The 22,533-nt window shown below is 37.1% G+C and overlaps 2 long non-coding RNA genes across 2 annotated transcripts; both read left to right on the forward strand.

Moving 5' to 3' along the window:
* Positions 1-10,691: 10,691 nt before the first annotated feature.
* On the forward strand, positions 10,692-12,744 carry LOC121248055. Its single transcript, XR_005937391.1, has 3 exons — positions 10,692-10,755; positions 11,830-11,915; positions 12,134-12,744. It is a non-coding gene; the product is annotated as an uncharacterized LOC121248055 (long non-coding RNA).
* Positions 12,745-14,006: 1,262 nt separating this feature from the next.
* On the forward strand, positions 14,007-19,555 carry LOC121250858. The gene is made up of 2 exons (XR_005937863.1): positions 14,007-14,317; positions 19,285-19,555. It is a non-coding gene; the product is annotated as an uncharacterized LOC121250858 (long non-coding RNA).
* The last annotated feature ends 2,978 nt before the right edge of the window (positions 19,556-22,533 follow it).

Genomic DNA, 22,533 nt, shown 5'->3' on the forward strand with positions numbered 1-22,533 from the left:
GGAGGCTAACAGGTTCAAGTGGTTTTCCTTAGGCAGATTTTATCATTTGACTCATCTTCTTGACTATTCTTCATGGCTAAATTGCGTAGGTGTTAGGTCACTTATTGAAGGATTTTTTAGGTGGTAGAAGGTGGAGGCTTGGCTGTCATGCGATCATGGAGGTGCAGCTCAAAGATGATGATGTGCAATGGGGGGTGGTTGCCGAAATGGAGTGGCTTCGATTCTTACGGTTTTGGTGCCTTCTTTGGGTGGGAAAACTTGGTCAAATGCTCATGATGACCATGAGGGCATATCGGGGATTGGGTGGTACTGGAGGTGGCATGGGGTGGTGGCTCAGCCATGAGCAAATAGGTGGTTGAAGCTCAACCAAACCGGTTCTCATCCAACTAGTCTTTGGGTGCAATCGGTTTTGATTATTGATTTGATTTTTGAAACCAAATTTCGTCCAAGGTTTGGTCTGGGTTTAAAGGGGTCATATGAGGTATTTAAAAACCATAGTACCCTTGAGAAAAAGGTACAAAAAGATTGGGCTTAAGGGTAAAATAGTCCATGCACACAAAGGACACATATGTGTGCCAATTGGTGTAGTTTGGGGTTTGATATGTCATTTCTTCTAATGACATGTGTGGAGGTTTATCTAGGGTCTTAAGATGATCTAAGAATGATGTAATTGAATAACTAGACTAGAAAGTTTTAAATCAAAAAGGCTAAAAGATTAAGAAAGCAAATTAAACTCCAAAACATGGTTTAAAGATCACTAATTATGGATAAGTTAATTAATGATATTAACCCAATTTCGAAACTTAATTTGAGTACTTAGAGTATGACATGGGCTTGAGAAAATCCATGGTATGGTGTATTGGACTTTCAAATTGAAGAGTGAAATAGAACAAAACAAGGCTTTGGGCCTTGTGGGCTTAAAATGGCCATGAGTGTGGATTAATGGTTCATGGGCTTTTGGGTTTCAGTGAATGAGGGCCTTGTTTCCAGATTTTGAGGGATTAAAGGATGCCTCAAAATCCATTAAGATGGGGCTTTAAAAGGCTTTCCTTAACATCATTGAGCCATGGGTCAAATCTATACCAAGCTTGACCCAAAGGCCTTATGCCTTCCTTATACTTGGGCCAAGATTATCTACCAAGTATTGAATTCCTAAGAGGCTTGGTTTAGGACTTCTAAGGCCATAAATGTCCTAAGATTCTAAAGGCCTTAATAGAATCACTAATGGGCTTGCTTTTCTAATCCTCCAAACTTAATAATTAATGACACTAAGTGTCATGGTCTAAATAAATCTAACTATCAACATTAAATTAATAAAATAATCAAACAAACTAATATAATAATAATACTAATAATAAAATAATAAAAATATATTTAAAGCCCAAAATCTAAGTTTAATGTAATGGCATTTTAGGGTTAATCCTAATGGTTAATTAGGCAAGGTGTTACATCATGCATTTTTCTTATCTCAATCAGAAGGTTTTCCAAATGCTCATATTTCAAGCCTAAGTAAAATAAGTCAATTTCCTCAAATGAAGCATGATCAAAAGTTAAATCATACATGCTTTGATGATAAACACAAGATAGAGATTAAAATCTATTATGGCATGTTTCTAACCTCAAACTAAACCTTCAAAAATTATTCTACGACATACTCGAATCATGCCATGAATTATCAAGGCATGCCATAACTAATATTTTCACCAAAATAATTTTAAACAATAAACCTACCCACCAATACTTCGGCTTCTAGTTAAACATGGTATCTCATGCTATAATTACCCAAAATTAATGCTAACACTAAAAAACACAACTTAACATATAAACCAAGATCTAGAGAGAAAATTTACAAAGATTTCTTGGCCTTTGAAGCTTCCCACTCAAAGCTCATAACTCAAGAACTCACTTAGAACACTTAAGAACTTCAAAGAACTAGAGGATCAGAACTCTCAAGAATACTCATGGGAGTTTGAGGATGTGAAGTGAGGAAGAAGTGAGGTGGAGTGGAGTTTATATAGGCTCCAAGAGGTGTGTGTGGTGTTGGCAAGGTGGCCTCCCATTGGGGAGTTTGGGCGGTGATGATGATACCGCCTAGCCTAGATCCTCCTTGGGTGGTTGGATAGCTTGATGATTATTACACCTTAGAGTTGGCTGAAATGGCTATGGGGATAGGGGCTTTGCCATGTGGTAGTAATGAAAGGGTGGTGCAATTAATGCAATGCTTAAGGGTTAAGGGTGCCGCCGGGTAGGAGGTAATTCACAAAGCAAAACAAGCAAAACCCTTTTGCCTTATTTATTTGGACTATCCTCTTGGCATTTGTGGCTAATTAAAGGCATACTTGAGTATCCTCTATAGGTGGTAAACGATAGGGATTGGGTGGTGAAGTGGAGATCAAATCAAATCAAATAAATGAGGAATTTTCATGGGTGGTTGCCGAAAATTCAAGGGTATTTTTGGATTGGACAAAATTTGTGGTTTTAGTTAGGGTTTTCAAAAATCAAGTTTGGTAGGAATTTCATGAATAAATGAGGGGCCAATGACAAAAATGACCTTGATAAAAAATGGTATAAAAAAATTCGAACTAGGGGCACATTAGTCCATTGCACACGAAAGTACACATGGGTGCCAATAGGTATGGTTTTAGGGTTTGACATGCCATTATCCTAAATGACATGTGTAAAGGTTTATCGAAAATTCTAGTATGATCTATCAGTAATAGAAATGGATAACCAAACAAGGAAATTTTAGAACAAAAGGATGAGAAATTATAAGAATGAAAATCAAGCTCAAAACATGGTTTCAAGATCACTAATCGTGTGGTGATCGATCAATGCTCTTTAACCAAGATTCTAAACTTGATTTAATTCTTTCTAAAGCTCTTAGGGTTGTGGACTGCTCTAATGAGCTAGTCTTCTAAATTCTAGTGTTGATCTAAGAGTTAATCTATAAAGGCAAATAGGCGGGGTGTTACAACGTGATTTGTTATTGAGAAAGGGAAAGCTTCTAGTGGTTGAGAATTTGTGGCGCCCCCTAACCTCCACTTAGAATGGAACAGAGACTTGAAGCGCTAGAACATACAACACATGGTTACAAACCCCAATGCATGACAAATATTATGCAATGCATCCTAGTATGCAACTAGCAGTATACAATAGTCGTAGTCGAAAAAAGGTTACTACTAAAAATTTTGTGCCAGAACAGACTAAAATATCCCAACATGTAAATTAACCAAAGATAATGTCTTCCTTAAAAGAGGTCCAAATAGTAAGGCATAAGTCAAACATAATCTAAAAGATAAAAATCTCCTTATTACATACAAGGTTCATGAGAAAGGTAGCTCAAAGCATCTCTTATGCACTCCAAGGTGATCAGGTCCATATCTATAAACAATAATATCAACTCCATCTTTCATTCAGGATCAGGCTCGTTCTCAATCATCTGAAGCCAAGTGGAGTTCATCACCATTCTGTTTGTCAAAGTTTGCTCCACATTAGGTTTGGATTTTCTAGGTTTAGGTGACATGATATCGGTTGAATAAGTTGCTGAAAATCACTTGAAAAGTTGTTGAAAGGCCATGGTTTCAATAGAGTGCATCGGTTTGCACTAGGTGTGCTAAGTGGTGAGTTCTAACTTCTAATGGCATTGACATGCCTTTTCTTCAAGTGAGATGGGTTGGATTTGTTTACTATTCTAGGGTTGTCTAAGAGTTATGCAAGACAAGAGGAAAATATGAAAACTACAAATCAAAAATCATGAAGAAGAAAACTAGAAGAAAATTAGGCAAGTCATGATGTTTAAGTTACTATTCATGGAAACGATGAGGGGTTTTGGAAATAGAAACCTAAACTCAAGTTTGGGATTTGACCATGGTTGGAAAACAAACCTAAGCGTGTGTGGGATGGTTTTAAGGAAGAGAAAATCAAAGGTTTGATGTCTTGCATGCCCTTTTGCAATAGTGAAATGAGAGTCCTAAACTTTGTCTCCAAATGTTGAAATCTCATTGGGTCACTTATTACTAAAGATTTAAACCCTTAAATGGGCCTTGAAAGGGGCCTTTCCTTAGGCCTCATGTTTAAGGCTGCGTTTGGTTCATTGACAGAACTCAACTCAGCTGAGCTGAGTTTGGTTCAGGTTTAGACTTCTTCTAACATCCAAACACTCAATTCTCAAATCACTAAATTTATCTCAACTCAAAACCTCTTTACACGTAAGACCCACAACCTTTTTCAACTTTCCATAAATATATCTAAACTCATCTTAACATCCAAATACATCTAAACTCATCTTAGGTGGGCTCCACAGAACTCACTCTACCATCTCAATTCACTATTATTTATAAAGAATTCAACTCAGCTCAACATCCAAACGCAGCCTAAATCTTATTGGGCCTTTCCTTGGGCCTCAATAGTTCACTAAGTTGAACCTTAGTCTTGGATCTAACTAAGTTAGGCCTATAGTCTTAAGCCTATCCTTGGCCTTCTATTTTAATAAGCTTGGACCCTTATTATAACCAACTATTGGACCTTCTTCAAATCCATCTAATTCTCTTGGTTTGCTATGGACCAAATTCCAAGCCCATTAAGGTAGCAAGTTTCCTTCATGCCACTTGTCATCCTATTAATGGCCTCTTGGCACCTATGTTCTCAAAAATCTACATTACTCTAAAATTCTTAAAATTTACTAACCAATGGTGGAAGTTATTTTGCCAAATCTTGATCCAAAAGTTCTCTTCCCTTAAGGATCATTACTTCCACCTATGGTCTAATCCTAAGTTGTCTTTAGGTGGAGTGTTACAGAATTCACCATTCAAGAGTAAGGTGTTGCATCATATAAATGATAGTCCACAAGCTCGGCATGTGTTATCACAAAAAACTGCACAGAGCCAAGATGTACTTTTATTAGAAAGGGATGTGCAAAGACATAAAGAAGTTAGTTAGAGAATGTGAGGTGTGTCAAACATGTAAGCATGAAACTATCCATCTCAGCCACTGTTTATTCCAATTTCTCCATGGTTAGATATTTCCATGGATTTTATTGAAGGCCTACCCCTTTCTAGTGGTTTTACCGTGATCTTTACAGTAGTGGATAGACTCACCAAGTTTGGACATTTCTTTCCTCTTGCACACCCTTATAGAGTAAGTAAGGTAGCCCAAATTGTTTTCTCTGGGGTCTTTAAATTAGATAGGATGCCTAGAACCATTGTCTCATATAGGGACCCCATTTTTACAAGTACTTTTTGGAAAGAGTTGTTTAAGCTACAAGGCACCTCACTCAACTTTAGTTATGCTTATGACCCATAGTCTGATTGGTAGACTGAGGCACTAAACAAGTCTGTGGAGGGATACTTGAGATGCTACACTAGTGACAAACCTAAGGAATGGAGTGTGTTGATTCCTTTGGCAGAATGGTGGTTATAACACCACTTGTCACTCTTCAACTGGAGTTTCTCCTTTTGAAGCATTTTATGGCTACCTTCCACCCAAGTTACTTTCTTACATTCCAAGCACATATGTTAATCCTGCAGTGGACCAAAGGATGAAGTCAAGGGAGAAATTGTGGGTGATGTTGAGAGAAAATCTACAAAGATCCCAACAAAGGATGAAGTTGTTTGCTGATCGAAAAAGAACTTAAAGAGCCTTTGAAGTTGGGGAATGGGTGTTTCTGAGGCTCTAACCATACAGACAGAAAACAATATCCATGCACCACAATTTGAAGCTTTCTCCAAGGCCTTTTGGGCCTTTTCAAATCCTTGAGAAAATTAGTGTAGTAGCCTATAAGTTGAATCTATTTCCCTCTTAAAAAAGACACCCTATATTTCATGTGTCATGTTTGAAGAAGATGCTTGGACAAAATGTGATGCAATTACCTACACTACCTCCTCTGGATTTACAAGGGCAGGTTCAACTCGAACCTAAGTTGATTTTATAAAGGAGAATGAAAAAATTGGGAACCATGGTGCTACTGAATTGTTGGTGAAATGGTTAAGGGCACCTGTTGATGATAGTAATTGGGAGCTGCTATGGAATTTGAGTGACCTATATCCACACATTGTGAACAAAGTCCTTTAGAGGGGGGCAAGTTGTTAAGGGCTTAAGGTCAAGGACCTTAAAGGGGGGAAGGAATGTAAGGGGTTTCAAGTTCTACTATGATGGTGTCGAGATGGGCAATAGTTTTTAACTGAAATAAGCAAAACAGTGCATTTTGGGAGGATTAAATGAAGCGGTGTGTTTTGTGGCATGCAACTACATTAATGGAATGGAAGTTTAAATTGGGCATTTTGGAAGATTTAATGAAGCGGTGTGTTTTGAGTTGCAGGAGCTATGCGGGAAGAGATTATAGAATGCATTTTGGTATGTGTTTTGTGTAATAAAATGATTGTGTTTTACTTTGTAGCTTAGTATTATAAAAGATGAAACCATTGTAAATGACTTTTATTCAAATTCTTGATAATTGAAGTCTTCTTCTCTAGAGGTTGGAGGTTCCTCGAAACCCTCTTCCAAGAATCAAGATTTGGATTCTTGGGCTTCTTTCTCAGTTCTTGTTCCATGTTTGAGAGTTTGTGTGTGTTGTTGCTTCTATTTTAGTGATTCCATGTATGAATTGAAGGGTACCCATAACTAGGGGTGTAAAAATTAATCGAACCGAACTGGCTCAAACCAGTGTATAGAGGAGGGGGGACTTGGTATTCGTGATTTGTCCGAGGTACAAAGTTCATTATTTATGAAGTTTGTGTGGAAATTATTGAAGGGTGGGTCCCTTTGGTTGGATTTTTTCTGGACTAAATATGCGAGTAGCTCTCATATTAGTTCGGTGGCTGCAGGTCCAAGGGGGTCTCGGTTTTGGCATGGGGTCAGTCAGGCTCTCCCTTTGGTATTAATTAATTCAAGATGATTGGTACATGATGGCTCTATGAGTTTTTGGTTTGATAATTGGCTGGGCGAATAGTTGATCGGCAATTGGTGGTGGGGATAGAGGATTGATGGTCCGAGAAATATTTGAAGGGGCGGGTTGTAATACTTAGATGCTACGTCAGATGGTGGATGAGGAAACTGTGAACAGAATATTGACTTCACAGGTTCGCATTCACAAGGGACATGATGTTTTGGTATGGAAACACTTTATAGATGGTGTTTTTAATACTAAATTAGCTTGGAATATTGTGAGAATTCATGGTAATATTTGTCCTTGGAAGAAATGGTTGTGGCAAACTTTAGTACCTAAAAAGATGTCTTTCTTTTGTTGGCATGCACGTCGTAGTGCTATTCCGGTGGATGAAGTAATTAAGAAACTTGGTATCCCATTGGTTTTGAAATGTCATTGTTGTCTATCTTCCCAAGTTGAGTATGTGGATCATATTCTATGTGAGGGGGAGGGGCCAAGGAAGGTTTGGAATTATTTTGTAGCAATTTTCGGAATTCATTTACGTGATACACGGGTTTGGGCTGGGTTAATGAATTTATGGTGGTGTTGTGCCTCTCAGTCTTCACAAGTGCGGTGGGTATGTGGTGTTATTCCTATTTTTATTTCTTTGGCTCTTTGGAGATCTCGTTGTGTGGCTCGTATGGAAGAATTGAATTTTGATTGTAAGATTGTTATTCGAATGGTAAAAGGTTTTATTTTAGAATCCTTGGGACGGGTGAGGAAGTTAAAAAAAAAAATAGGTCCCCATGATGGTGCGGTGTTAGCAAATTTAAATTGTCCTATGGTGCCTTTGGTGAGTAGAATGCCTAGATTTATTTCGTGGGCGTTGCCAGAGGCAAGGATGGTGAAGCTAAATGTTGACAGGGGTTCTTGTGGTAATCTTGAGATGTCCGGTGTATGTGGAGTTGTTAGGGATGATGTTGGTCGTGTTTTGGGTGGGTTTGCTCATTGCTATGGGCAAGCCACAAATACTATTGCAGAATGTCGAGCTATAATTGATGGCCTTCGAATGTGTAAGTAACTTGGGTTGAGGAATTTTGTGGTAGAGTTGGATTCGAGTGTGATAGTGGGATGGTTTGTTTCAGGTGCGTGTAATTATTGGTATCTGTGGAATTTTTGGGAGGAAGCGAAATGTCTGGTTAGAGAGCTTGGTGTTAAGTTTAAATTGGTATTTAGAGAGGCTAATATGGTTGTTGATTTTTTGGCTAAACGTGGTTTGAGTGACGAGTCTCTAGATTTTTTTGGAGAAGATTTTGGTACGGGAAAATTTAGAGGGCTTTTATGTTTGGATAGTTGGGATTTTCTTTACATTAGACATTAATTTTTATGGGGTGGATTTTGATCTTGAATTGTGATGTTTGTTACCACGGTATTCCTTCACCATAAGTGAGAGTTTTATTAATAAAAGTGAGAGGGAGTCACACGTAGACATGTGACCGTCATCTCTTTTTTTTAAAAAAAAAAAAAAGTAACTAAATGGTTAATGAAGTACTTTTTAATGAGTTTTTAATTTTTTTTTAAATGTTTAAGGAGTTTAAAAAATAAAAATTTGCACTTTCAGTAGATATCTCGGTGGAGTTTGCATTTCAGTGTAGCATTTTCCTACAAATTATTAGTATATTTAAATTGTTGATATTAGACTAACAAAATGTTCATAATTTAGGAAGAAAAAAAAGCTATATCAGACTAGTCAATATTTGAAAGCATTCGCGAGTTACTATTTATCTTCCATCACATTATTTTGTCCTTTACATCAACCTCCCACTCTCTCTTTCTCTCGTTCTTTTCTCTCTCTTCAGACCCGCAACCTTCTAGTTACCATCTTCTCTCCCTCGTTCGTCCCTCTTCTCTCGCGTGAACTGGTTGGATTCTCCCGTCTTCTTCCAGGCCAGGCCAAACTCTAACTCTTCCCAGCGTACGAGGATTTTGCTGGGAGGTGGAATCATACCCAGCGTACGAGGATTTTGCTATCCTCCCCTTCTTTGCTCTGTTTTTCCCCTCTGTTCGACTTTTCCTCGATAGATTCATCTTCGAGGTACTCTCTTATATTCAAACTTTTTTTTATATAACAATTTCATTTGAGCTCATCATTTTGTGAGTCCTTGGGTTTATCAGGTTGTTAGCTCTCTTTTCAATTCTTGATGATTGAGCATACTATCAATCAAATAGTTTAATTGACCCATATGGTTATTAGAAAATGAGAAAGAGAAGAACTTAATTTAAATAGAAACGTTTCAATTGTGAAAGTGTACTACTTTCTTTGTAGTGATACTGGGGATGGAGTAGCTGCATTGTAGTGAAAGTTTGTAGTGATACTGTGGGTGCACAGCTCCGTATTCCATTGTCTCATTGGTTTAAATTTCTTTATATTCTTTCACCAAACCATACAGATAATGTCATATCTAGGAATTTTGAATTGGACTGTTTTTTCTCTGTTAGTAGTTGGCTTGTTTCTTTTAACTCTTACAGATATTTTCTTTACATTTATGTTATCTGAGATTTCTTTTTGGTGTCTGAAATGAATTATATATTTTTGAAAGTGGCAAATGGATGGATTTTCAGAAAGGGACATGAGATGCTGGATGCTGAGGCGAGTGAGAGAAAAAAGAAGACAAGAAAATTATAAAATTGGGTGACAGCAAACTGGGTGATAAGTCATATGTAGTTGAACTATAAAATTATAATTTCATGCATGATCACATCCTGTTTAGAGAAATTCGTGTGAATGCAATAGCAACAGCTGTTGGATAATAGTTGTGTGAATGCAATAGAAAAATTATAACTTGAATTATTCTTGTTGGATAATAGTTGCAGTTGATCCAGTTGATGTGAATGCAATAGCAACAACTGTTAAGAGAGCTCTTGCGACCTATGGCACCCCTGCCTTGAAAGAGATGATCCAGAATTGCATGGCCCAAGATCTTTCATGGAATTAATGGCCGACAAATTGATGGACTTTTTTAGATACCCTTTTTGGTGCTTCTTTTTATATATGTCGTTCTTTTAGCGCCCCCTTCCTTCCCTCCCTCCCTCTTTTACTTTTCATAATTCAAGTTTTGAATATCTTTCTTGTATTCTCTACTGAACTTAGTTTCTTTAATTCAATTCCTACTTTCCAAACAGTACGCAACCCACTTCTTCATGTGTGCGTGCTGGAGAGATAGCTTTATCACCCACAGGGCTTTTTGTGATGCATTGGCAGAAGAAAACAACAAAGTAAACCAGGAACTAATCAACAACGATGGATCAAACATTCAGGCACAGATGCCTGAGCTCATGTCATCTATTCCCATGAATATGATCACCAATACATCCATTAATGGAGCATCCAACTTCAACAATTCAGACCACAAGAACCAGCTCAAATCTCTCTCTCAAGATCCAGTACTCTCAATGCCCAGCTTCAAACCTATGAACATGACAGGAGGCATGTTCTCAACCAGTTCTGGTACTCTCTTTGGTGGTCCAAGAGCCTCCTCTTCTTCAAGCCTTCAGCTCAGTTCCGACAGCTCCTCTGGGGCCTTCCATCACCTTCTAGAAAGTAAAAACGGGTGCCAAATATTCGGTTCTGCTCACATGTCAGCAACAGCCTTGTTGCAAAAAGCAGCCCAAATAGGAGCCACGGCAAGCAGTTGTACTATAAACTCTCCCATGATGCACAAGAACTTTGCTGGTAGCATGGCTGGTCATGATCACCAGCATTCTTCTTCCATTAGACCACCATATACAAGTGTCATCCAGCAGCATAGCACTGCATATGATAACTTAAAATGACTACTGCATGATACTGAATGCATAGGACTACCAAAGGAGTATGAGAAAGTCCACCAAAGGTATTTTTGTGGACTGTGTTGGTATTTGTATGGACTGTGTTGGTATTTTTGTGGACTGTGTTGGTATTTATATGGGGCTGTGTTGGTATTTGTGGACTGTGTTGGTGCCGCGTGTTGCTCAATACTAATGTTTATTGACAATAAAAAGAATTTAATGTTGAGGATACTAATTTTATTTATTTATTTGTTAATACTTTTAGAATTTTGAAAGGTAAAACATGCATGGCCTGCACTGGCAGAATTTTCTTATTTATTCTACTGATTGCGAATATTGATGAATTAGATGCATGGTTGGTTTCAAGAATTGTTGTATAAATTTTTTTTTATCAAATATTATTAAAATATATAAAGTGTATTTGTAAAATATAAAAAAAAAATTGTCAAATATTATTCAAATATATAATATTAGATTATTAGTTTGGTTTTAAGATCTCTAGTCCAATGTGGATTTACTCAGGTAAAAGTTGATGTTCTAGCTAAAAGTTGAGATTCTAGCTAAACTTTGGACCAGTGCTCTAATTTGTGGCCTGAATCCTGATGAGTTATAAGGTGTGTATTTTTACCAATAATGCCCTCGCTGTTGGTGTTGTGCGACTATTTGAAAGTCCTCTTTTTTGTACACCTTTTACGGTGGTTTATAGTTATTTTTAAGAGTGCGGCTATACATTAGCCGCACTCTCCGCACACCTCACATATATATATATATATATATTTTAACTTAGCACATGAGATGTGCTGCGGCTATAGGCTGATGTAAATAATTACACTATTTTTAATACCGGATCTCAAATTTACCACTAAACTGTAAAAAGTGGCCTTCAAATCTCGTTTCCTTTGAATGGTTAATATTTGCTCTTACCCAAACTGCCCCTAATATTGAGGTAGGAAGAAAGCTCCAAAACATTACTTTTCCGTCCTTTCCCTTTGTTTGTGTCATTTATCTCACTTGTTTGGTTTTTCTTTAACTTGATGTCTCTGTCTTCGTAGCTGTAAACCATTTCCTCGTCAAACTCGAACTCATTCACTTTACTCTTCAGGAAACCTGTATGTTTCACTTTGCTTTCTTATTTCTAGGTAACTGACCAACACAACGGACGAAAAGGGCAATGGGAAAAACTTGGGCTCTGATTACCTGTTATACTTTTCCTTTCACTTCCTGGGTAAGCTTTTGTTGTATTAATTTTTTCTATTATTTTGTTTTCTGATTTTGAAATGTTGCCACAATATAAATTCCTGTTATTAATGATTTCTGCTGGCCGGTGTTGATGCTAATGTGCCCCTTGTGAGTATATGAATCCATTTTAATTTTGTTATATTACTTCTTTTAGCATTCCATTTCTTTTTATCTTAGCTTTCCGCATGGTTTTCTCTCCTCCAGGTAGCTGGCATTTCTTCGACTCCAAGATACTCATACTTGTGCAGAAGTTGAATGAGAAAAAGGTAGCTGAGATGCAGGATAGATTCAAAGGAGCTGGCTATTAACATTAAAGTAGTAGTGGAGAGCATTGTGCATAGAGCTTGCCACCTTGGCGAGTATCGTGAAAAGGGAAGTACTCACCACTGTGAAGAGCACCATGGGAGGCAAAGTGTTTGCTCCCGGGTAAGCAATCAAAAGTGCTTGCCACTAAGAAGAGCATCATGGGAGGTAAAGTACTCGTTACCTCGGCGAGTGCCCTAGATGAAGCACAATGCTCCTCACGTGAAGAGCATGAAACTCATCATATCGACTCGTGAAGAGGGAAAGTGGTAGCCCCGAGGCGAGCACCATGGAGCATCGTTGAATGGAAAAGTGCTCCACCCAAGTGAGCACCACATGAGTAAAAGTGCTACACACCTCGGCAAGAGCCAAGGGAGGCAAATTGCTCCCCACCCCAGTGAGCACCATGGGAGTCAAAATGCTCCTCGCCCAATTTCAGCACTATGAGAGCAAAAATGCTCGCCCCCAACCGAGCACCCTAGAGAGTAAGGCCTTGTTTGTGTAGGATAATCTTGAATGAGTTTTGCTACACAACCTCCATCACACTCCACGCTCCACATTTTTTAAAATTTTTTAATATTTTTTTTTAAAATTTTTTTGAGTTTATTTTTTTTAAAATTATTTCAAATTTTCTATTCATTATTCATATAATAAATATTTGATAAAAGAAAAAAATAATAAAAATTTAAAAAAATATAGAGTGTGGAGTGTGAGGAGGTTGTGAAGATTTATTCTTTTTGAATATTTTCAGATATTTCATTTCTAAACATCATTTAAACAATAAACATTTTTCAATTTAAAATTCTTAGTTTTTTTTATCTAATCATTACCTAATTAATATCTAAATACAAAACCCTATACAACTTTCTCAGACATCCAAACAAAACTTAAAAAATAATGCAATTCTTTCAAATATGAAGACAAAAATAATATAAAAAAATTATATTCAAACAATTTTTTAATTTTATAATATTTTTATTCAACTTTTTCTTTCATTTTTCAAAATCTAATAAAACATTTTAACTCAAACCATTTTACTATTCAAAAATGATTTTACTACTATTTACAAGCTATTTCACTATTATTCACAAATATTTCTAAAATATTCTAAATGTTCAAATGAACCCTAAAAGTGCTTGCCAGCTCAAATAGCACCATGGAGCATTAAACTCGCCACAACAGCGAACATCGTGGAGAGGAAAGTGCTCACCCTTCTAGCAACCACAATGTGGAGCAAAAGTTCTCACCACCTCGGTGAGCATCATGGAAATTGAAAGTGCTTGCCCCCTGGCCGATCATCCTGGGGGCGAGCACTTTTGCTCTCCATGGTGCTTGGCCCAAGTGTAAGAACTTTTCCTCCTACAATACTCACCACTTGGGGCAAGCACTTTTTCTCAACATGGAGCTCACCTAGAGGCAAGCACTTTTCCTCCCATGGTGCTTGCTCCGAGGGGCAAATACTTTTGCTCTCCCATAATGCTCATCTAGGGGTCCACGCTTTCCCAACGTGAACCTCGCCTTGAGGGGCTAGCACTTTTGCTCTCTTGTGATGCTCACCTAGGAGGCAAGCACTTTTAGGTGCGGTTTGGATAGTAAGATGAGATGAGATGAGATGGTTTTAAATGAAAGTTAAATAAAATATTTTTATAATATTATTTTTTAATATTATTATTGTTTTGGGATTTGAAAATTTTGAATTGTTTATTATATTTTGTGTGGAAATTTAAAAAAGTTGTAATGATGAGATGAAATACTTTCACTATTCCCATGACGCTCATCCTAAGGGGCGAACTTTCCCATGGTACTCACCTAAGGGATGTGTACATTTGCTTTCTTCGGTGCTCTTCTCGAGGGGGAGAACTTTCTCTCCCATGGTGCTCGCCCCAGCAGGCGAGCACTTTAGCTGATCTCCATGGTGCTCGCCCTTATGGGCGAACGCTTTTATTGTCCTTGGTGCTCTCCTCAAGGGCAAGCCTTTCCCTCTTGTGGTGCTAGCACTTTCTCTTTCACGATTTTCATCCACGATGAAAGGAAAAGTACTTCCAAAGACCGATTCCCCTTTCTCGGTGCTACTTCACTTCTCAGGTGAGCACTTTTACTTCTTAAATCTAAATTTATCATTACTAGGAGTGGGCTTCGAAATTTATTCATGGTAGATACTACGACATTACTATTTTTTTTTGAAAAATAATTTCTTTTATTTTTCGTCATCTTTCAAATAATCTTTACATGGAACAGCCCCTAATGGTCTATAAACCATGACATTTTCTATTAATTTCTTGTTTGTATGGACAATGCACAATCCCAAACATACCAAAATGCCTTCAAAATCTTTTTCATGAATAAAAAAAAATATGATTATTGAGAAAAAAATTATTTCATTCACTACTAAAAAGTAATACATATTGGTAGATCACGGATTGGTGGACCTAGGATTTGAAGGAAATAGATTTTTACTTGGACTAATGGGAGACATGGCAATGTGTTGATTCAAGAAAGATTAGATAGAGCTATTGTCAATGGGTATCACTTCCTTCAAGGTTTAGCGTTCAACACCTTATGGATGCAAACAATCCTTTGGGGCCACATTCCTGGTGAAAAGCTAGTGATTTAATTAACCAATTTCATGTAGAGAAACTTTCGAGGGTACGGTGCACGGGACCAGAGTTTACTCTGTAGGGATGGGTCTGAATGGTCCTGCCTTAGAGAGGTTCCCCGACATAAAAACAGTAAAAAAAAAAAAAAAAAAAAAAACTATTGTCAATGGGGACTAGAGGATTAGATACCCAAGACCAAAAGTTAGTGATCTCCAAAGAATTGCATCAGACCATGCTCCTATAGTCATATATATATATATATATTTGGCTACGAAAAATCACTTCCAAAGCTTTATAGATTTAGCAAAAAATATGATTAAGGGCGTAAGGGACTCTAATGGGACTTGGCAAGTGGATGAAACAAGAGTTGTAGTGATCCTTAATTACTTTCAAGACCTTTTCACAACTTCTACTAAGAGGGGCAGTGTTGATTTCTTGGAGAATCTAGTTGTAAGGGTTATTGATGATATGAGGCAGAAGCTAGAGATGGACTTTGTTGCAGCAGAAGTGGAAGTGGCTCTTAAGGAAATGAACCCTACAAAGGCCCCTAGCCCTGATGGTATGACCCATCTATTTTATCAAAAATATTGGTCTATTGTGGGAAGAGATGTTACTCATGCTATTTTACATACTCTCAATACTGGTAACTTCCCTTCCAAGCTGAATCATACTTTTGTTACCTTGATTCCCAAAAAGAATAAGGCTGAGTTAGTGTCTGACTTTAGGCCTATTAACCTTTGTAATGTCATGTATAAGTTGGTGTCAAAGGTGCTTACAAACAGACTGAAGGGTATCTTACCTAACCTGATTTCACCTTCACAGTGTGCTTTTGTACCAGGGAGGTTAGTCTCGGATAATGTCCTCATTGTCTATAAACTAGTCCATTTTATTCGAAGGAAGAGACAAGGAAAGAAGGGTTTTATGTCCATCAAACTTGATATAAGCAAGGCTTATGATCTTATAGAGTGGAAGTTCCTTGAAACATTGATGTAGAAAATGGGGTTTGGAGCTAAATGGGTTGGATTGATTATGTATTGTGTGCAAACTATTTCTTTCTCAATACTGGTAAATGGGGAGCCTAAAGATCCAATTTATCCCACTAGAGGTGTAAGGCAAGGGGATCCTATTTCTCCTACTTATTCCTTTTATGCACTGAGGGAATTATTTCTCTTCTACAACAAGCTGATATAAATGGGGCAGTGGAGGGGATTCGTGTGTGCAGAAGTGGCCCTAATGTTAATCATCTAATGTTTGTAGATGATAGTGTCTTGTTTTGCAGGGCTACTTTACAAACCAACTTGAATATAATGCATCTGCTAGATGTCTATGAAAAGGCCTCTAGGCTGAAGGTGAATAAGGAAAAGACTTCCATGGTGTTCAGCACAAATGTCATACCTAGTCAACAAGCAGAGATCATACAGCTGTGGGGAGTATTGCAATGCCAAAATTATGACAAGTATCTGAGACTTCCTTCCATGGTGGGCAGAGGGAAATACTATGCTTTTTCTCAGCTTAAAAATAAGGTATGGCTAAAACTTCAAGGGTGGAAGGAAAAGCTTCTATCTCAAGGAGGGAAAGAGATGCTCATTAAGGTTGTAGCCATGTCTATTTCCACCTATACAATGAGTTGCTTTAAACTTCCTGCTTCTCTATGCACTAAATTGGAGAGTTTAATTGCAAAATTTTGGTGGAGACAAAAGAAAGAGGAGAATAAAATCAGGTGGGTTAACTGGAGGAAAATGTGTGAATCGAAGGCCAATGGTGGTATGGGGTTTAAAGACTTGAAGACTTTCAACATGACACTCTTAGCAAAGCAGGGATGGAGGATTCTCAAAGAGGAAGACTTGTTACTTCACAGGATTTTCAAAGCTAAGTATTTTCTTTCTTCTAATTTTAAAGAATCTAAGCTAGGAGCAGTACCTTCTTATGTGTGGAGGGGTATTTGGGAGGCAAAGAGCTTGTTGTTGAAAGGGTGCAGATGGAGGGTAGGAGATGGAAAGGCCATTAATATATGGTCTGATTATTGGTTGCCAAAGCAAAGATTAATCCCCGTTTCAGATTCTATTACTCGAGCCCAATTGAATTGGACAGTTGCTGACCTGATTGATGAACACCCAAGATGGTGGAATGTGGAGAAGGTAAGAAGACTTTTACCTCAAAGAGAAGCTTATGAGGTTCTGAACATGATGTTACCTGCTGATAGCATACCTGATAGCATGGTTTGGGAGCATGAGCCTAATGGACAGTTTACTGTCAAGAGTGCTTACAGATTGTTCATGTCCTTGGGTGAGGAGAGGTAGCTTGGTGAGGTTTTATATGGGGAGGAGCAGAAGAGATGGTGGAGGAAAATATGGAAGATTTAATTACCTAACAGAATAAAGGTCTTTGCTTGGAGAGTGTGCAAGAATGGTTTACCAACTTTGAAAAATCTACAAGCAAAGAAGGTGGTGGTTGATGCTAAATGCAGATGGTGTAAGGTGGAAGAGGACATTAATCATGCTCTCCTATATTGTTCAAGCTTCAAAGGTGTTTTGCAGGCACAATTTAGTTTCTTGCAAGAGTATCAAGTTCAAGTTGACTTTCTGCAGATTATGGCTCAATTGATTAGAAGGAATAAAAAAGGTGAAACTGAGAAGCTATTCTTATGTGCTTAGGGACTGTGGTATAGAAGAAATCAGCTATTTATGAGAATAAGAATTTAACTCCAGAACAAGCTTTGGATCATGCGTTAGCAGGTTACAATGAGTTCATTTCTGCAGCAGAGGAGTAGCAAAAGGGATGTAAACCTCAATGTGGTTGGAAGCCTCTACCTTCGGGTGTATTGAAATTGAACACAGATGGTGCTATATTCCATGATCATTATAGTTCAGGTGCAAGTATGGTTCTTCGAGGCGAGGGTGGAAGAGTGATCTTCACTGCAAGTAAACCAGAACATGAGGTTGATGACCCTATGGAGATTGAACTATTGGCTGTGTTGAGGGGTCTTCAGATTTGCTTTCCTTTGGGTATTACTGAACTTCAAGTGGAATGTGATTACTTGTTGGTAGTCCAAGAGCTAAACAAAGAGCAGGATTCTATGTCTATATGAGGGAATTTAATTTAGGAGATAAGGAGGTTGGTTTTAAGATTTCCAAAAGTGGCAATTCAACATAGAGGCCGAATGGCCAATACAGTAGCCCATTGTTTGGCAAGACACTCATGGCATGTAGATGATGTAGTGATTTGGTGGGACTCTTTCCCAAAATTTGTTTCCCAAGTCATCTGGCATGATGCAATGATGTAATTGTTTTTCTGAGGAATAAAACAGCTAAGCATTGTTTATCAACAAAAAAAAAAAAAAAAAAAAAAACAAAGCTTTATAGATTTGAAGCAATGTGGATTAGAGATATAAATAACAAAGAGATCGTTTCAAAGGCATACTGAAAGGCAAACTGCACTGGGTCTCCTCCTGCCTTCAGGCTATGTTGGAAAATTGAAGAAAAAAAAAAAAAAGCCTTTCAGGAAGTGGAATGAAGAGAAAGTGGAATGAAGAGATGACTCCATGATGATATCCCAAAAGCCGTCAACTTGAAGGATAGAATTGAAGAGGGAAAGAGGCTGAGATCGAATATCATGGAAGGATTAAGAAGGGAAGAGTTCATATGGAAGCAAAAGTACTATGGAATTACATGGCTCAGTACATCAGATCTTAACACCAAGTTCTTCCATTTATCTCTCGTTAAAATAAGAAGGGAATATCATTGAAGTAATAAAAACAAACGAAGGTGTCACATGAATAGAACATACTAACAATTCTAGACTTTCTTACTATATTTATATTATAGTGTCTAATTATAAATATGTAATTAGACACTAGAAAGTTTAGTATAAAATTAATTTAGAAATAAATTAGATATTAGTATAGAAATAAGTCCAGTATAATGTTAATAACGCGTAATACTATAGTATAATAACATATAATTAGACACTAGTGAATTGGTATTTATTAAGAATCAATACTAAAAATTAAATTTAGTGCTGAGAAAATTAAAAACCCATAAATAAAATAAAAAAACTTATGGCTAAAACAAAGATTAAAATTAAATTTAGGGTTTAAAAAAATAGAGTTTGGTTTAGGGTTTAGGGAAAAAAATCCGCCCAACATGGCCCTCATTAAAGCAAAATATCAGAGGAGAAAATGGCATCGTTTTAGAATAGTTAGGGGGTTTCTAGGGGATACCGATCTCGATTGAGTAAGTGCTCACCCCTACGGCCCTACAGATTCTTCACTCCACAAAGGAGTCGAGAACAAGGAGACCCTTTATCTGCATTCTTATTCATCCTTGGAGCTGACATTCTATCAAAACTTATTTTTTAAGGCAGAAGCAAATGGAGAGATTCATGTATCAAAGTAGCAAGAAGGGCACCTGCTATACCACACTTGATGTTTGCTGATGATCTGATTTTGTTTTGTAGGGCAAAATATGTTAAAAAGTAAATACTAGCAGATCCTCAATCTTCTTCAGCCAAAACATCCAACCCAGAACGGCAATGTTAAAGAATATTCTATCAAAAATAGTAGGGTGGAAATAAAAAGTCACTAATAAGAGCAGCAGCAACCTCTATAACCATGTACTGGATGTCTTCTTTTCTACTAACAAAGGGCTTTTGTGGTTCTGTAGATGCCAAACTCAAAAGACTTTTGTAGATGTCTTCTTTTCTACTAACAAAGGGCTTTTGTTTTTATGGAAAATAGCATGGAAGTCAATACCATTTTGAGCCCATGCATGTGTGAACAAGAGACAATTGAGCATATATTTCTGAAATGTCAGGTTACGATGGTGGTATGGCGTTAATAACCATGGCCAAAAGCTGTCACACTTGTCCATGGAAGAGTGGATAAACACTGTACTGCATCCCTAAGAAAAGCTGAACCTTGATGCAGAAAAAGAGCATGAATTAACCTTGTGTGCTGCGATAATCATGGACTCAATGTAGTTCAATAGGAATCAGAACGTGCACCATGGGAAAATTCTAAATGTGTTGACTATTGATAGAGAAGTAAAAAGAACTCTGGAAGAACATCTACTGGCATGGAAAGAAGACAACAAAGAGAAAGGCACATGCTGGTTACATCCAGAAGAAGGCAAATGGAAAATCAACTTCGATGTTACAGTAAAATCAAACTGCTCAGCCATTGCTGCAGTATGCCGTGACCACACGGGACAAATAAACAGGGCATGGATGGAAAAAGTTTATATAAATTCGCTGAGTGAAATGGAAATCAGAGGTGCAAATCTAGCATGCAGGATGGCAAGCAACTTAGATATCAAACAGGTCCAATTAGAAGGTGATGCAAAAGAAATCACCATTGCCATATTGGAAGAAGGAAGCCAAGTGAACTCTAGAATAAAGGATTGGGCCGAGGAAATTAGCAGTCCTGAAGAACAAACCGGAATGGCATATCAGATGGATATCTAGGCACACAATTTAGCTCAATGGGCAGCAAAGGATAATATTCTTGGTTTCTTTTGGGGCTTTTATTGTAACACGCCGACCCTGGAAGTCAAGTTAACCAGTTGCCAGACTGTAGCGGAACATCAGTAAGATAATTCATCTCTACTGATATATTCATTTTATATTTTTTAGTTGTTCTGTCAAATTATTTTCCATCACGTTTTATTGTCGAATAGAAAATCCGATTGTAACACCTGGGCCCAACACCTGGCCCATTTTATTTTTTTGTTTATAAGTATGAAAAGCCCATTTGGGATTTTGAGTAAAATTTTTGAAAGAGAGTACAGGCCTAAGATTTGTTTTGGTTGAATATGATTTTTCAATAGGTTTGATAATTATTTTTAAAATTTTTTAATAGACCAAGTAGATTTTCATCCGAAAAATTTATAGGACAAGTGTAATTTTTTAGGTTGAGTCGAGACCAGGGTAAAAGCCCATGCATTAATCTCATACAAGATCCAAGGCGTGGGCCAAATATTTTTTTTAGGCTAAAGAGTCCAAGCCCGTGAAAACAATTCTAGACTCCACAACATGCACGGTGTCACGTCCGTTTCCCTCTTTATGCATGTCTCTCCTTCTTATTTTCTCTAGGGTTTTATTTGCTTCCTATATATATTTACTCATTCATCATCCTCTCAGTGAGTATCCCATGCGCTCTCTCTCTCTCCCTCGCATTTTGCTCCCTCTCACCGTTTTCTCTATCTCATCAGTTGGTCTCTCTCTCTCTCTCTCCCTCATCTGTGCTCAACCGCTCACCTTGCCATCACAATCACCGCATCTGCCCAGCTCTGTCGCAACTCCCCTTAGTTAGTCTCCGTCGCACCTAACTCTCTCTTTCGCTAGTGAACAATTACAAACTATGTCCCTTTTGCATTTTATGTAAAGCTTGATCGATGGGAGAAGACTTGTTTTATTTTATAATATTACCTTTTTACCCTTTAAGTTAATAAGCCAAACCATAGGGTGTTTTGAACTCATTTTTCAGTTGGGTTGATTTTTTTACGATGGGCTTCTTCTTTTTATATTCTACCTTGGATTTGTGTTTTAATTAAGATTGACCAGGTTATAATTTATTACAGAAACTTTGCTTTTCCTATAGAAAATATTTAAGGTTTTAAATTATGTTAGTTGATATTAAAAGTTTTATAGTTAGATTTCAGTAGTAAATAATTTAGAATTTATTGTCGTATTCAGAGAAATTAAGTGATTATTGATGAAATTAGGAAGTGATGGTATTTTTAGGATTTAGAGAATTTTAGACATTTAGGAAAAATAGGTTATTTTAATATTTCAGGTTTAAGAATCGAATTGAAATTTATGGGAGTTACATGACAATTTTATAGGTGACGATTGATTTTCGTCCAGTACTGCTGTGAAGAAATTTTTATAAGTTAAGAAGTTCAGGTAGGCGAGATTCCTATACTAGACTTTGTATAAAATAAAATGATCTAGGGTTGATTTAATGACAAACATGCATACTTTATTATTAAAAGAAATTTGAAATAACCTCAGTTATTTATTCTACATTACTCATGAAATTCTATATATGAATAAAATATTTTCTGGCATGACTGTTGCAAACATGAGCTATTTTGGTATTTTGTTTCTGAACTGTACAAAAGAGAGCGAATATGAAATTTGTGCATAAATTATGTTTTTGTGATTTGATTCTGTTATGTTCTAAAGATGTTCTGTACTCTGATATGATACGATGTGATTTTTGAAAACCTCTGGCATGACATTCTGCTTCTGTTTCTGTTCTGATCTTACCACGGGTGTAAAACTGTGACATCTGTTCGGGTTGGTACCAACTTTTCTGTTTCTGGTGCATCCACTTTGGAAGCAAAGGGCTTTGAGAATAATAAGGGGAAGATTCACATTCTGTTTCTGCTCGTTTGGCTGCTAGGGTTTGCACAATCCTATCACGGGGGTTAAACATGGAATTCTGTTTTGATATGATGTGTTCAGTTATGCTATGACAATTGAATTTTGAATAAGAATATTTTTTTTTTTAATTTTCGCTCTGATATTTTTGTATAACATGTTATGACTCTACATTCTAAAAATAAAAAACGTTTTTGTACAACATTCTGAATTCTGTAAATGCTCATGTTTGCATAGTAGTATATGTTCTCTGCTTACTAAGTTATTGATAACTCACCTCATATCTCCAAACATTTTTTAGATAATCTTGATAATTCTGCTGTA

Source organism: Juglans microcarpa x Juglans regia, chromosome 2D (genome assembly GCF_004785595.1).
Source record: "Juglans microcarpa x Juglans regia isolate MS1-56 chromosome 2D, Jm3101_v1.0, whole genome shotgun sequence".
Lineage (NCBI taxonomy): Eukaryota > Viridiplantae > Streptophyta > Magnoliopsida > Fagales > Juglandaceae > Juglans > Juglans microcarpa x Juglans regia.